The 15,582-nt window shown below is 38.6% G+C and overlaps 1 protein-coding gene and 1 long non-coding RNA gene across 4 annotated transcripts in view; one reads left to right on the forward strand and one right to left on the reverse strand.

Moving 5' to 3' along the window:
• Nucleotides 1-852, reverse strand: part of CEP83 (centrosomal protein 83) — a 97,848-nt gene extending 96,996 nt beyond the window's left edge. For 2 of the 3 annotated variants that reach the window (XM_011361786.2, XM_011361787.2), the window contains exon 1: nt 434-851. The gene's annotated coding sequence lies outside the window, so the exon portion shown is untranslated. Of the gene's footprint in view, nt 1-433 lie in introns of all 3 variants that reach the window. The other variant, XM_023531569.1, reaches the window with a different exon arrangement.
• A 74-nt stretch (nt 853-926) lies between these two features.
• LOC105293251 lies at nt 927-10,499 on the forward strand. The gene is made up of 3 exons (XR_895969.2): nt 927-1,405; nt 6,699-6,833; nt 7,792-10,499. It is a non-coding gene; the product is annotated as an uncharacterized LOC105293251 (long non-coding RNA).
• Nucleotides 10,500-15,582: the final 5,083 nt, after the last annotated feature.

Raw genomic sequence — 15,582 nt, forward strand, 5'->3', positions numbered from 1 at the left:
ATAGCTTCATCGCTACAACTAAAGTGACCAAAGGCTTTTAAAATACTTGGCAGTGGGCATTTTTAAGGGCTAAGTGCCTATTTATAATGGTCAAAAGCTCTAGACGTTATCTCTGTAATGACAGTCAATATCACTGTTAAAATTGTCCTCGGGGTCAAGGAAAATGGTAGCATAGCTTTTTCATCACAAATTAGACGAGAGGTACCACACGTTTAGGCAGTTACTAACCTGTCTACACAAGCACCGCGCATCAAAAAGCTCCCTAAAGAGTTTCACGTGCATTTCACTGGCTACAGAACAGGTCTCAAAGTCTACTTTTCTAACACCCGTTCCAATTACAAGACAAAATTACTCAAGGGCAAGTTAACAAAAATAAAAAAATGAGTATTCCAAAATACGGACAAGATAGCGTCTCCATTAAGAGGGTACGTACCAGACTCACACACGGCCTTGCAACGTGAGGACTTAAAACTTAACAGTGACCGGTGTTCTGGCCGCACTTGCCACCTGGGAGACACCTCCACAGCTCCAACCACCGGCACCCAATCAGCTCCTCTCGCAGGGTCATTGGGGCGAAGAGATCCAGTGCCACACGCGGGGTGCTGGCCCAGCCCGCCACGCCTGGCGAGGTCCCCGCGGTCGCTCGCGGCGCAGGCTGAAGAGGAGCAGGGCTCCCGAGCTCGGGGAAATCCGAGGGATCCCGGGAGAGCTCCGAGGGCGGAGAGGGCAGCGGCAGCAGCGGAGAAATGCCCCGCTGCTGCTTGGTAAACTGGCCTTCACTGGGGTGCGGGGCCAGCTCCACGCCGAGATCTGGTTGAAAGGCCCCCCCCAGCCACCCCCCACCCCTTACCCCTCAAGCCCCTGGAAGCGCCTCGGTCCCGAGATCTAAAGACGCGCGAGGCCGGAAGTCCCGCCTACGATGACGTAACCGACGCCGCAGCCGGAGGCCGTTAGAGGGAGGAGCGAGCGGGCCCCCGCGGGAGACGCTGCGCACAACGGCCCGAATGCTGGGGCCGGGGCAACGCCCGCAGAGGACGCTTGGGGGATGCAGAGGTCCGCTGAGCCACAGGGAACGGAGAGTGTGGGACAGGCTACTGGCTTCAAGGAGCCAAGTGACGCGCGTGGTTGAACGGAAAGCCGAGCTCCCTCCGAGCTCCCTCGCTTCCTCGCTTCCTCCCGACGCAAACTGCTCTGGGGACTTTCTGCGTTTCTCCGTCGCTCTGCCGGCTTTTCCCACACTTTCTTTGAGGGCTCTGATGTGGTCCTGCCATCCCCCAAGTGCCCCGCCTGCGTGCCCGACCGCGCAGATTTAATGAGTCCCGAAGTCTCCTGCCTACCACCTCCGCTGTGGGGCGTTAGCCCGGGAGTGGGGAGTCGGCTCAGCTTGCCACCAGGAAACGGCCAGGTCAGGACCAGGCCCCGCCCCCGCACCTCCAACTCCAAATCTCATCCCTAGTTGCTTCAATTTCGCGGTCCACTGAGGGTAACTGAACTGTTTTTCTTCAGGTTGTAAACTAGAGAAGGAAGAAAAGGGATTAGCCTTTGAGAACGTCAGTTATTTGCCAAGGGCTGAAATAGGTAGGGTTTCAGCCTTTCAGAATAGGTGTAGAAGAAATAGGCACCTTCCCCTCCCCAGTGTTTGTTCAGTGCGTTGGTTTGGGTTTTGATTCTCACTACATTGTGAAGCATACTTGTTTTACCCCCAAGGTTAACATTTTGGGGCTCTAGTTATGATTCGAAAGGCAAGTGAGATATGACCTTAGTTAAAATGAGCAAAGAAGAGCTGTTAGTTGGGACAATGGGTTGGGTAATATGGAGTGTTATATTACCCAGATACATCAGTGAACCTACTATAGAATCCAGAAATAAACAGCTGTGTATATATGGGTGTTTAGTAACAGCAGCTGACGTTTGCTGAGCACTTATGTGTCAAGTACTGGAGCGCTTTTTAAGGTGGTCTTATTTAACCCTCTATAAGACACATGCAATTATCTCGATTTTATTGCGTTACCCAGAGCCATTACTGGTAAGTGTGGAAGACAAGACAGTCTGACTCCAGAAGTCTCAGTGGTGATCAGTAAACTACATATTACAAATCATTCATCAGTAGGAAAAGGATAGTCTGAGAAATGTCTAAAGATTAGAGACAGGCTTTACATCTATATCGTTTTTCAAATACCAGATGGATCAAGAATTTAAATGTAAAGAATGAAACCATAAAAATAGGAGAAAATGGAGGTGAATATCTTTATAATCTTGAGCTGAGAAAGGCCTTTTCTAAGTATGAAACAAACCAGAGGTCATAAAAGAAAAAAAAATTGGTACAAGTTAACCACAGAAAGATTGTAATCTTCACATAACCAGTGGGAAATAAATGTGTAGCAAGTGAAAAAAGAAGGAAAAATGTTCATAATATACAGAGAGCTCATAGAATATCAATTTTAGAACTTAACACCACAATAAATAAAATTGGTAAAGGATATCAATAGTACATTTCTAAAACAAGAAAAACAAACACCTAATTAAAAAATGAAAAGATGTTAATCTTCCAAAAAGATCCCTTTTGTCTATCAGTGTAGATAAGGATATGGTGATACAATTACTGTTGTATACTATTGTTGTGAAGTTGAAATTAGTATAACCTTAATTATCAAAATTTAACATAAGCATTAACCTTTGCCCCAACAATCTCATTTCCTAGTCATTTATTGTAAGGAAAATAGTAAAAAGAAAACAAGATTCATAAGGATGTTCTTCACTCCTTTTTTTATAAGTGCCATCACTAAGACATTAGTTAAATGTTGGAGTATGTAGACAATGGAATACCCTTCAGCCATTAAATATAACGTTAATCTCTTTATACTTGAAAATGTGTCCATAGCAGATAGATTGTCCCCCCATCACACAGATCAGCATGAACACTCATACCAACAGGAGTGTGTATGTGTATATCTGTGAAGTAAGTGTACGAAAACATCTGGAAGGATGTTGGCCAAAATGCAAGTGACTTTCTTTTTCACTTTTCTATCTTGTTTGAAATTTTTTATAATAAATATATCATTGTGTTTTATTTTTTAATTAAAGATATGCCAGTGAAGGGGGGAGACAATTGACTACACACCCTCACAAATAGATATTCAATGCGAAGTGATCTGTGATCTAAGTCTCAGCTTTTAAAGTGTCTATAAGTCTGATTATATTAATTTACCTAGAGTTGAGCAATCTAACTCATCACTTGAACATCATGATTCTGATTCCCAAAATTGGACTCAGTATCCTTTCTATGTGTTTTCTGTGTTCCTCTCATGGTATTTGTTACATTGAACTGTAATTCCCTTTTTCTGTCACTGTTTGCACCTACCATGTATGTGTCTACACATACACATCTTTTTTCTGTCATATATTATGTATTTATTTTCCTCTGTCATCTATTTTTCTGTGCAAAATGTTAATGTAGTCAAAATGGTAATAGAATTAAATGTCAAAGGGATAGTTTCAGCAACTTCATGCCAGTAAATTCAGCAGCTGAAGTGATGGACGAATTCCTGAAAAACTAATATATATATATATAAAAAAAAAACCGAGCCAATAAATCTAAATGGCCTAATAGCTATTAAAGAAATTGAATATGTCATCAAAAACTTTCCTACAAAGAAACTGTCAGGCCCAGTTGCAGGGTACAAGATCAATAAAAATCTGTTACATTTCTATACACTAATAAACTACCGGAAAGAGAAACTGAGAAAACAATATTATTTGCAATTACATCAAAAGGAATAAAATACCCAGGAATAAATTTAACCAAGGAGGTGAAATACTTGTGCACTGAAAATTGTAAGACATTGATGAGGGAAATTAAAAAATAGACGAATGGAAAGATTTTCCAAGCTCATGGATTGGAAGAATTAATATTGTTAAAATATCCATTCTACCCAAAGCAAGGTTCAGCTGTGTGCATGTCTGTGGTAGTTACACAGGTATATACAGTTGCTAAATTCATCTAAATGTACGTCTGAGAGGAACAAAGTTAGAGGACTGACACTGACTTCAAGACATACTATAAAGCTATCGTAATCAAGAAAGTGTAATATAGGTAAAATAGACAAATAGTTCAATGGAACAGGATAGAGAGTCCAGAAATAGACACCTATAAATATAGTCACCTGCTCTTTGACAAAGGAGAAAAAGCAATACAATGGAACAAAGATCACTTCAACAAATGATGCTAGAACAACTGGACATCCATATGCTAAAACATTAGTCTTGACACAGACCTTATACCCTTCATAAAAATTAAAACGAATCATAGCCCTAAATGTAAAGTGCAAAAACTATAAAACTCCTAGAAGATAACATAGGAGAAAACCTAGAAGACGAGATATGTTGATGCCTTTTTAGATACAACACCAAATATAGCATCCATGAAAGAAAGAATTTTGGTTGGTAAGTTGAATTTCATTAAAATTAAAAATTGTGCTCTGAGAATGAGATAACAGGCCACAGAGTGGAAGAAAATATTTGCAAAAGATGCATCTCATAAATGACTTATCTAAGATATACAAAGAACTCTTAAAAACAATAAGAAAATAATTTAATTAAAAAAATGAGTTGAAGATTTTAACAGATACCTCACCAAAGAAGATATACAGATGGTAAAAGACCATATGAAAAGATACTCCACATCATAAGCCATCAGATAAATGAAAATTAAGCTGATAGTGAGATACCACTATATTGAATGGCCAAAATTTAGAACACTGCAACACCAAATGCTCACAAGGATGTGGAGCAACTCTCATTCATTGCTGGTGGGAACACAAAATGGTAGAGCCTCTTTGAAAGACAGTTTTGTAGTTTCTTACAAAACTATATATACTTTTACCATATAATTCAACAATTTCAATCCTTGATATTTACCCAAATGAGTGGAAAACTGATGTCCACATAAAAACCTGCCCACAGATGTTTCTAGCAGCTTTATTCATAATTGTCAAAATTGGAAGCAACCAAGGTACTCTTCAGCAGTTGAGTTGATAAACTGTATAATACAAATAATGAAATAGTATGCAGCAATGAGAAGAAATGAACTATCAAGCCATGAAACGACATGGAGGAACCTTAAATGTGTATTTACTAAGTGAAAGGAGCCAATCTGAAAAGGCAAAACTATGGGGACAACAAAAAGATCAGCGGTTGCCAGGTTGGGTGTGGTATGGGGGCTGCTGAGAAGTGAAAAGGCAGAGCATAGAAGATTTTTTAGGGCAGTGAAAATATTCTGTATGATATATGATGGATGTATGTCATTATGCATTTATCCAAACCCATGGTGAATTTATAACACCAAAAGTGAACCCCAGGGTAAACTATGGATTTCGGAGGGTTATGATATGCCAATATCAGTTCATCATAGGTAAAAAAAAAAAATGTACTATTCTGGTGAATAATGTTGATAATGGGGGATGATATGCATGTGTGGAGCACGGGGTATATGGGAAATCCCCATACCTTCATCTCAGTTTTGTTATAAACCTAAAACTACTCTGAAAAATAAAGGTTTTTTTTTTTTTAATGAACTTCTAAAATGTGGACACTTATACCAAAATATAAAATACATTTAAAAATGCTAAGATAATGCCTTTCTATTAACTGAAATATCAATGTCTGCTAGCAAGGTCACTTCCTTTTTGATACGAAGATACCTGAAAAATCAAACTCATAATCAGAAAGTTGCCAGGAATACCCATACTCTGAACAAAGGAAAATAAATAGTCCAGAGAGAGAAATTAAACTGCAGAGAAGCTTGAGAAGCCATCAAACAACAACAAATGGGTTTGTCTACTATGTCAGATAAATTAAAGAAGTAATTACTGTAAAACTAAAGGTTTTGATATTGTGGAGCTAACAGTTTACATTACAAGTTAGTGGAATAATGGGGTCCTTAGGAACCTAATAGGAAATTGTTTTACAGGTTTAAATTTTAAATGAGAAAGGACATTTGGAGTATTTGAGCAAGAAAAGAATGCTGTAGGATATGGAAGTTCTTCTAAAAAACAGGCATTCCAATGTTGCTTTTCACATTCAATTCTTTGTTACTAGAGCCAGAGATAATGTAAGAGAAATAAGTGTGTGTTTCAGAATGTCAAGGAAAAAAGTTATATGTCATATGACTCAGTGGTAGACAAAACTATTTTTGTCTTCTTAAAATTTCACATACTTTCTTTTTTTCTCACCTCTCCTCTTTTCCTGTTTCATCATTTTATTTTTTTCCTTCTTAGTCTCTTTCTTTTATCCTCTTCATTTTTTTTCTTTTTCCTCCAGTAGATCAGCTTTCTCAGCCTTAGTTTCCTGACTGACCTCTTAAGAAGCCATTTTAGGCACTTTTTTTCATAATTGCTCCCCCTATCTCCTATGAGAACTTAACCACAGATACCCTCTATGTTTGTTTATGTATTGTGGCTCTTTGGAGAGCCACAAACCATTGTAATATCAAAGGCTTTTTCCCCCTTGAGAATGCATGCTCCAGATTTTAAGCTCTTTGAGGAGAAAGATCATGTTAAATATACTCTATGCTTAATGTTAGGACATAGTAGGCAATCGATAAATACATTAGGTGAATATCTATTGAACTAAAAGTGAAAAATGATCTCTGCTACAAACTTATTGGTAAAACTAAACTAAAATTCTTGGATCTTTTTTAGACAATGCAACCTACTACTGATTATTCCACAGTACTGCCACATTCCAAGAATGTCTTCCTGAGACTATATCCTTATGACCTGATGGAAATTTAGAAATTAATCACAAAAGCAATACATTTGCAGCTGATTCCAAAGGTAGGTTACTTATATAGGTAGCTAATTTCATCTCTCATAACTGATATTTTTTGTCCCTAGCTTCAGTTTCAGATGATAATTTCCTAAATTTTTCTCTAAATTCTGAGGCTATACAGTCTCTTTAGTACTTAATTCTCTCTTCAAGTTTATCAATTTCTGTTAAGGTACAAGAATTACATTAGAGATGAAAAGAAGGTGAAGGCACTGTTGAAGAGGGAGAAAAGAAATGGAGAAAATCATTAAACTTTTCTCTTACTTTTTTTAGATGTAGAAGCATTTTAGCAATCTAGGGAGATGTCCTTAGTTGCCTTCAGATTGGTGAAGACAGTACTACCAGCATTTGTAGATGAGGCCAGGGATGCTCAGCATCCTACAATGCATAGGATTTTGGTCAGTTCAGGCTCGTGGTAAAGCAGACACCAAAACAGAATTAGAAGTGCAAGAAATTTATTGGGAGAAATAGCTATTGAGAATAAAGCAGAGTGGGAGCATAGACTAGGAGTGCCTTCAGACTGATCCAGCTCTGCTATCCATGAAAGGAGAGAGAGAAGGAAGCAAAGTGAGAGCCTCAGGCTACCATACAGCTTTGAGAAGGTCTTGGCTCCACCAGTGAAGAGCCTCAAAGCAAAGTCTGACCATTTGAGGGGGTCCCAATTTGGGCAGGCATGGCCTGACTCTAGTACTGTTCTGTACTTAGCCATTGGTGGGGAGCAATTCTGGGAGCGTAAGGCTGTAGCATAAATGCTGTGGTGGATTCTCAAAGTTGGCACTAGAAGACTGTCAGCTAACTACAATCCTCACAGCAGGTGTTTTTTCTCCCTCTTCCTGAAAACAAAAATGACACTTTACTCAAAAACTTTTGCCTGTAAAGCAAGAGAACAAGATGATATAAACAAGAAATCTTCTACGACCTGCCAAAGTAACTATTTTGATGCTTTTTTTTTTTTTTTTTTACCAGGTTAAGTTGGATACAGAATAAGTTTTAGGAAATAAGGCTTGAGAGTTGCAATCCAACATGGAAAATAAGATGAATCAACTTCCCAGGCTGCATGAGTATTCACTTTTCTGAGTTGCAACAGGTTTGTTTCTTCTTTTGACCTCAAAAACTATTTTGGAACTTTGAGGAATCTTCACGGCCTCTTAAGTTTTGCTTATAGTCCTCAAAAAGGGATAGCATCACAACCTAACAGAGATGGCATCATCTGGTCTACAGTATCAATAATCTTATCACAAATCCACTCCTGTGGTTTCGCATTCAGACTCGTTGAGGGTTCCACTTCATTGTCAACTTCATTCACGTTCACATTTAGCATCACAGCTAATCATTTTTTAATTGGTAGTCTGCAACTCTTTGCCTCAGTTTTAAGCAGAGTCAGATTTTTGTTTGTTTGTTTGAAAATTGTTATATCACCATTAACAAATGCTTTACTAGTTTATCTATTTGGCCAGCAATTGCTTCTGAATAGGCCAGCTTGGGAGGAATTTTCTTGACATTATTTTTCATTTGTACCTTGACTTTGGAGGTGAACTAAAGTCATTTTTAATTTCTTCAGGAGGCATTTTGTCAAAGGATTCCTTTTCAGTTCCTTCATCTTCGTCATCTGCTTCATCTTCATAAGTATCATTTCCTCATATTTCTGTAGCATTCCTGATATTTTTGCATCTATTATTTCTTAGCCTCTTCATGATATCTTGAATCCTATTTTTTCTTTCGAGTCTTTCCAGCAGATGCTCTCTCGAAGGAACACCTGAGCAGTGCATCCCATAGCCACCATAAAACACCCCTTGCACAACACTGATCCATTTCTCCACCCTTTTTCTGGGAGCAGCTCCCCTACGATTCCTCTAGACCTCTCTTTTCCAGTGAAAGCTTAGAAGAAGGAGGTTATTGGGACAAACTATGCCCTTATCACTCAGTTGGTCTAAGGGCTGCAACTGTTACTTATCTTCCTCCTCCTCCACTACCCATTTCATATTCTACTGTTCTTTACCTGTCACCTCCATAGGTCTTAGTGGTTTACCTGGGTGTGACTCAAATCCTCATTCCTGATGAGAATGCCTGTTTATTGGTAATTATACACTTCTCAGGCTGGGATTGCTGTACAAGTCTTTCCACGGTTCCAATTAAGTATTAAGAGACTTCCAAGTGGATCATCTAGGGTCCACATATTTTTTTTCCTGCTCATTATATGAAAGCAGCCCTTACTCTTCCTGTTGATCTAGGTCAATTACTCCTGCCAAGGCGGAAATCCTTCTTGCCTTCTGGTGCCTGGACACAGTCCAAAGTACCCAAACAGTAGCCATAGCTTGTAGTTCAGTGGGACCCTTGTTGTTGTGTTCCCTGGCAAAAATGCACCTCTTTGAGGACCAGGATTTCTAAACCTGTACAGAGTCTCCTAATGACTCATTGAGATGTTAAGTAAGACCACTGCTGCTCCTACCTCACATATTCTTTCTATTAGAGGAAGTGCCATTCAGAGGTCTCTGATTTAGCATATATACTGCATCTTGAAAGATGGCACTCCATCCTTACAGAATATTGCCTGGCTATTCTGTTGCACTTTTCGTACATTGCCCAGGCTGGCAATATCTGAATAGTCTTCTAGGTGATGCAACCAGTGGATGCCATGGTCATGAGCCCGTACCCACATCATCTTTACTGTGAAGTGGTTCCCCTATTTGGATGCTATGTTGTGTTGGATCCTCTGGCAGTGGATCAAGCTTGATCTTTTTTCTCTTCCCTCAACTGGTCACATGTGACCCCTATTTGGCCATACAGCCTGAGGGAGAGGTACTGGTACAAACATAGTAGGTGATATGGGGGTCTGGGCTATTAGCTCATGCAGTTTACTCATGCTTTCTGGTCCTACTGGGGTTTGATTTTGAATACACCATTTCTGTATTATGATGAACTGCTGCTGGGCCCATCAACTTTATGACTGGGTGTGTCTAATAGAACTCAGCTCAAAATTGGCACTTATGGACACATGGTAACTTGGTACCCCATGGTCAAGCTTTCTGCCTCTACTAGGGCCCAGTACCACGTCAGGGGCTGTTTCTTAAAAGGAGTAAACCCTCTGCTGCAGATGGCACAGCCTTGCTCCCAAATCCCGGAGGCCTATATTGTGCTCTCCTACTGGGACTTGCTGTAAATTCCACACTGACTGCCGCAGAGCCCATCGCTGTTCCAGACTGCACTCAGAACTGGCAACCTTCCATGTTACCCAGGATATGAGCCAGAGTGGTGTCCAAAGGTGTGGAATTTGTGCTTCTAGAACCCAATGTGACTTACCAGGCATCGTGCTTTATGTAGTAGGACATGCAAGATACAGAAGTTTGTCTTTTACTCTGGAGGGGATGTCTCCACATATCACTGACTACGGGACCTCAAAAAACTTTACAGAAGTGGCAGATCCCTGAACCTTTATAGTGTTTATCTCCCACCCTCTGGATGCATATATCTTGTCAAGGCCTCGAACATATAAGCCATCTCTTGCTCGTCCTACCCATCAGTATATTATTGGTATAACATATCAGTATGATGTTCTGCAGGATGTCCACACAGTCTAGATCTCTTCAGACTGTATTGCAATAGAGGGTAGAAGAGTTAACATAGTCCTTGGATAAAATTGGAAATAAATATTATGTTTTCCACATGAATGCAAACCTCTTGTCCTCATTTCAGATTGTAATATGAAAGAATGCATTTGCCGGCCACATACCATGTGCCTGAGGCCTTATTAATCTGCCCTAGCACTGATGCCATGTCCAACACAGCTTGAATTGGGACTACTTGGTTAAGCTTGCTATGGTAGTCTACATTTACTCCACAGGATCCAGAGTGTCACTAAATCGCCATCTTTCCTGTGACACAATATCATTTTTTATTATCTTAGCTGGGTGGGGAACAATTTCAAAGGCTTATGATAGCTCTTACCTAATCACCTGAGGACCCAGTAATTCAACTGCCAAGTGTGTCTATTACAATTTTATACTCAGGGACCAGAAAAACAACCAGTGAGTTCTCTATAAACCAGACTTTAGCTAGGATCCTTAGTTGCTTCTGTAAGCCCTTGATCTAACAGGGGCATGTTGACACTTGAGATCTCCAGTTATCAAAGTCTACTTAGAACGTAGGTCCAAAACTCCTTGAAATTAATGGGCTTTCCCTTTTTCCCATTGTGAATGTCCTACACAAGTAAATGTCCTGGGTCTCTCTGGGGAATGACTCAAGGAATCATTGCAATATATACTTTTTACAAGGTTTCAGAGCCTTCTCTCCTGCAAAAGAGGGGACTTAGCCACTTCTTTGGTCTGTAGACTCCAGATCTGAAAATAGGCTCAAACTCAGGAACTGAGCAACCTACTGTGACTTTTTGAGATGACTGCCCTTAGCCTCCTTTCCCTCCATTCTTGCTTGCTTCTGATTGTAGATGTTAAGTAGCACCCTTATTAGCTGCCTATCTTACGCCTAAGGTAAGGCGACCAACTTTTCCTAGTTTTTTCTAAGTCTCAAGAGAGATCTTCTTGCTCTCACACTTAGGCTTTAACTGTTTGTATATAGCCCTCATTTTCTCATTCTCTATGCAGAGCATCAATACAGCTTAGTAATAACCAGCCACCTCCACTGTCCTTCTAAGCATTCTTCTCCCTATGTCTTCAAAATATATGAATCATTATTTAGGGAAAGATGTTCCCCATGCTGGGAGAAAATGTAGTTTTATTTGAACTTTACCAGCTCTTTTTACCATTTTGAAAAAGTACATCACTGGCAGCAACACTGACCTGATATTTGAGTCACCAATACAATATGCTTGTATCTGAATTTGTGCCTAATGTGTGTATACAGACACACACACATACACACACACATACACACACACATGTATATGTACGTGTGTGTGTGTGTGTATACACACATTAGGCACAAATATACACATACACACAAATATACATATATACACATATACATACGTACCTCTCTAATTTGAAAATGTAAATATAAACAAAATTGCCAAAAGTATTTTTTTAAACATTGTTTTCTCTAAAAGCCCAATATTAAGCCTGTGTGATTCTCACACATTGTGGAAATATAAATGGTATGACTTCTATAGAATTTGGCAATATCTAGCAAAATTAAAAGTTCATTTGCCTTTGACACTGAATCCTACTTCTAGGAATCTATCCCAGAGAAAATATGACAAAATATCAAATTGTGAATATGTAAGAATATTCATTATGGCAATATTAGTAATACAATAAAACTTCTTTAATACAAATGTCCATCAGTGGGGGAATATATTGGAATACTTTACAGCTATAAGAAGTAATAACTCTGTATATTGTTATGAAATGATCCTAGGACATATTAAGTTAAATTTAAAAGCAAGGTACAGAACAGTAGTGTGTAGTATGTTCCTTTTAAGTAAGGAAGGACAAAAAAGAACTGAAGGGAAATGTTAGACTTTTTTCAGTTATAATATTTTTATTAATACTGATATTGTTATTTGGAAAAATACTTTTATGTATGTTAGATGAAAAATATACAAATATAAAACTAAAGAAGTAAAATTCCTATAACCTTACATTTAAATTAGGAACATTAGTATGTTCTTAAGATATAATTTACCATGTAGATTATGATCTAAAAGCTATTTCCCAGTAAAAGGAACTGAGAGGTGGCAAAATGTGCCACCCCAAATTATGCCACTTTAGCATAAGGATTATTTTTAGCTAAAGATAAGTAGATATAAGAAAAGCTCTCTGCTCTCCGCCTACTTGCCTAAAAGCAGAACATAAACTTGGAGAGGTGTCCTCCCTCCCCTCTCTACCAGAAAGTATACAAGTTAAGCACTAGAGACAACTCTAGACCTTTATTAGCCAAGAGAAGGCACCAGAGGAATTGACATAAGTCTTTGCTAAAACTAACCCTTATCTACCATTAGTTTCCCTGTCTATTTGCCTTCCCACAATTTGCCAACCCTAAAGCTCAAAATCCTTTTCCTTTGTCTTGTCACTTCTCTATGAAATTATTGTTCTTTGATAAGATGCTATATAAGTTCAAATTTCAACCACCCTCTCTCAGTTACACATCACTGAGTACTCCCATGTGGATGTGGAATGCACATGTTGATAAACTTGTATTTGTCTTTCTTTTGTTAATCTGTATTTTGTCAGTCTAAATTTTAAGGGCCCCAGTCAATACACCTAAGATGAGTAGAGGAAAACTTTCTGATATAGAACCAAGGCTCCTTTGAGCAATAGTTGATTCCACAGGTTAAGGGCTCATTCCCACAAGGCTGTGCCCCACCCCCCTCCTCTAGCCACCAATTCCAAGCCTACTGTATCATCTGTGCTAATGGCTGACAGGCTATGGATTAGAAGGTCCCATGACACCCTCCTAGGGTTCCATTAATTTGCTAGAGCAGCTCACAGAACTCAGAAACATTTTACTTACTAGATGACCAATTTATTATTAAAGGCTATAATGCATGAACAACCAGTTGGTAAGAGGTGCACAGGGCAAGGTGTAAGAAAAGGGCGTGGAGCTTCCATGCTCTCTCAGAATATGTCACTTTCCCCAAATCTCCACGTGTTCACAAACCTGGAAGCTCTCCAAACCCCATCCATTTGGGTTTTTATGGAAGTTTAATTATATGGCCATAATTAATTAAGTCATTGGCCATTGGCGTCCAGAGGTTCGGTGGGGTGGAAGAACTGAAAGTTCCAACCCTTTAATTGTGTACTTAGTTTCTCTGATGACTAGCCCCCATTCTTAGGTGCTTTCCCAAGGTCACCTCATTAATATCTTTGCTGCTTTCCACATTTAAGAAATTCCAAGGGTTTTAGGAGCTCTGTGCCACAAATGGAACACCAAACATCTTTCTTATTATAAATCGCAATATCACGATACTATTTTCTCTACTTCAGCATGTATCTGAAATTTTTCATAATAAATTTTTTTAATAAAATTCATATGCCAAAAGTAACAAGTATTGGTGAGGATGTGGGAAAAGGGAACCTTTGTTCACTGTTGGTAGGAATGTAAACTTGTGCAGCCGCTATGGAAAACAGTGTGGAAGTTCCTCAAAAAATTAAAAATAGAACTACCTTACAATCTAGCAATTCCATTTATGGGTATGTATTTATCCAGAAGAAATGAAAACATTAACTCAAAAAGATATATGTACCCCCTACATGTTCATTGTGGCATTATTTATAATAGTCAAGATATGGGAACAACCTAAGTGGCCATCCATGCCTGAATGGATAAAGAAAATATTATAAATATATACAATAGAATATTATTCAGCCATAAGAAAATAATGAAATCTTGCCATTTACAACAACATTGATGGCATTATGCTAAGTGAAATAAGTTAAAAACAAATACTACATGATCTTGTTTATATCTATGCCATCTTTTACTTTATGTACTCTTAAAAAAAAAAAAGATAAAGGAAAAAACAAGCTCATAAATACAGAGAATAGACTGGTGATTGCCAGACGGCGGGGACTGGGGAGATGGGCCAATGGGTGAAGGAAGTCAAAAGATACAAATTTCCAGTTATAAATAAGTCATGGAGATGTAATGTATAATATGGCAACTATAATTAATAATACTGTACTGCATGTTTGAATGTTGCAGAGAGTTAATCACAAGAAAAAAATTTTGTAACTATATGGTGACAAATGTTAACGAGTTATTATGGTTATCATTTCAAAATATATACAAATATCAAATCATTATGTTGTACATGTGAAAATAATGTTTTGTGTCAACTGTACCTCAATTTAAAAAATTCATATGCCAATACTAGATAACTTATGTCTGCCAATTTTTCCCAAGCATTTATACATTGCAATATGTATTTTTATTATGAATTAACCTCATTTTGTTTATCCTTTATAATAAAGTTACATCATTATATTGATTTTTTTTAATGACATATGTAGGTAGGTTGCATTATATATGTGTTTCATTTGAGGATGGTAAAATAATATTACACCACGAGAATGATAATAAATATTGTCATTATAAGGGTGAGGGCAGTCTGTAGAGAAATGGAAGTTATGGGGGGAATGCAAGCCCTGGCAGCTGAAGAGAGGCCTTCAGACGTAACCAAAGCAGAGACCTCACTAGATCTGCCACGGTTTTCACTACTAATCCAAAGTATTCTGGAGTCCTCCTAGACATTTTCTTGTTCACCATTTGGGATTTCCAGCCTATTCACGATAGGGAAATAATTCTGAAAACATTGATTTTTCTGCAACCAGTAGCAGGCAAGTTATTAGCACCCCAGGAACTTGTCAGAGAACTCCATTTTCAATAGATGGCTGTCCACCACTAGATAAGAACACAGCTGAGAACTATTTGAAAAAGAACCAAAGGCAGTGGCTGCGCTTTGGAATCATGAAGGAAACTAAAAAAATAAAAAATAAAAAAAAATAAAAATGCTGATGTCTGGGTCTCACCATCAGAGATTCTAACTTAATTGATCAAGAGTAACTCAGCATTGGAGATTTTAAGCTATCCAGGTGATTGTAATGTGCAATCAAAACTGAGAACCATTGCTCTCAGACTGAAGCAGTGGATCCCAAACTTTAGGAATCACCAGGAGGGTTATAAAACACAGACCACTGGCTCTCGCTCTCAGAGTTTCAGGTTCCATTATGTCTGGAGTGGAGCCCAATAATTTCTATTTTGAAAAAGTTTTCAGGTGATGCTGATGCTGATGCTGATGCTGAT

This window comes from Pteropus vampyrus, unplaced genomic scaffold, assembly GCF_000151845.1.
Source record: "Pteropus vampyrus isolate Shadow unplaced genomic scaffold, Pvam_2.0 Scaffold70, whole genome shotgun sequence".
Lineage (NCBI taxonomy): Eukaryota > Metazoa > Chordata > Mammalia > Chiroptera > Pteropodidae > Pteropus > Pteropus vampyrus.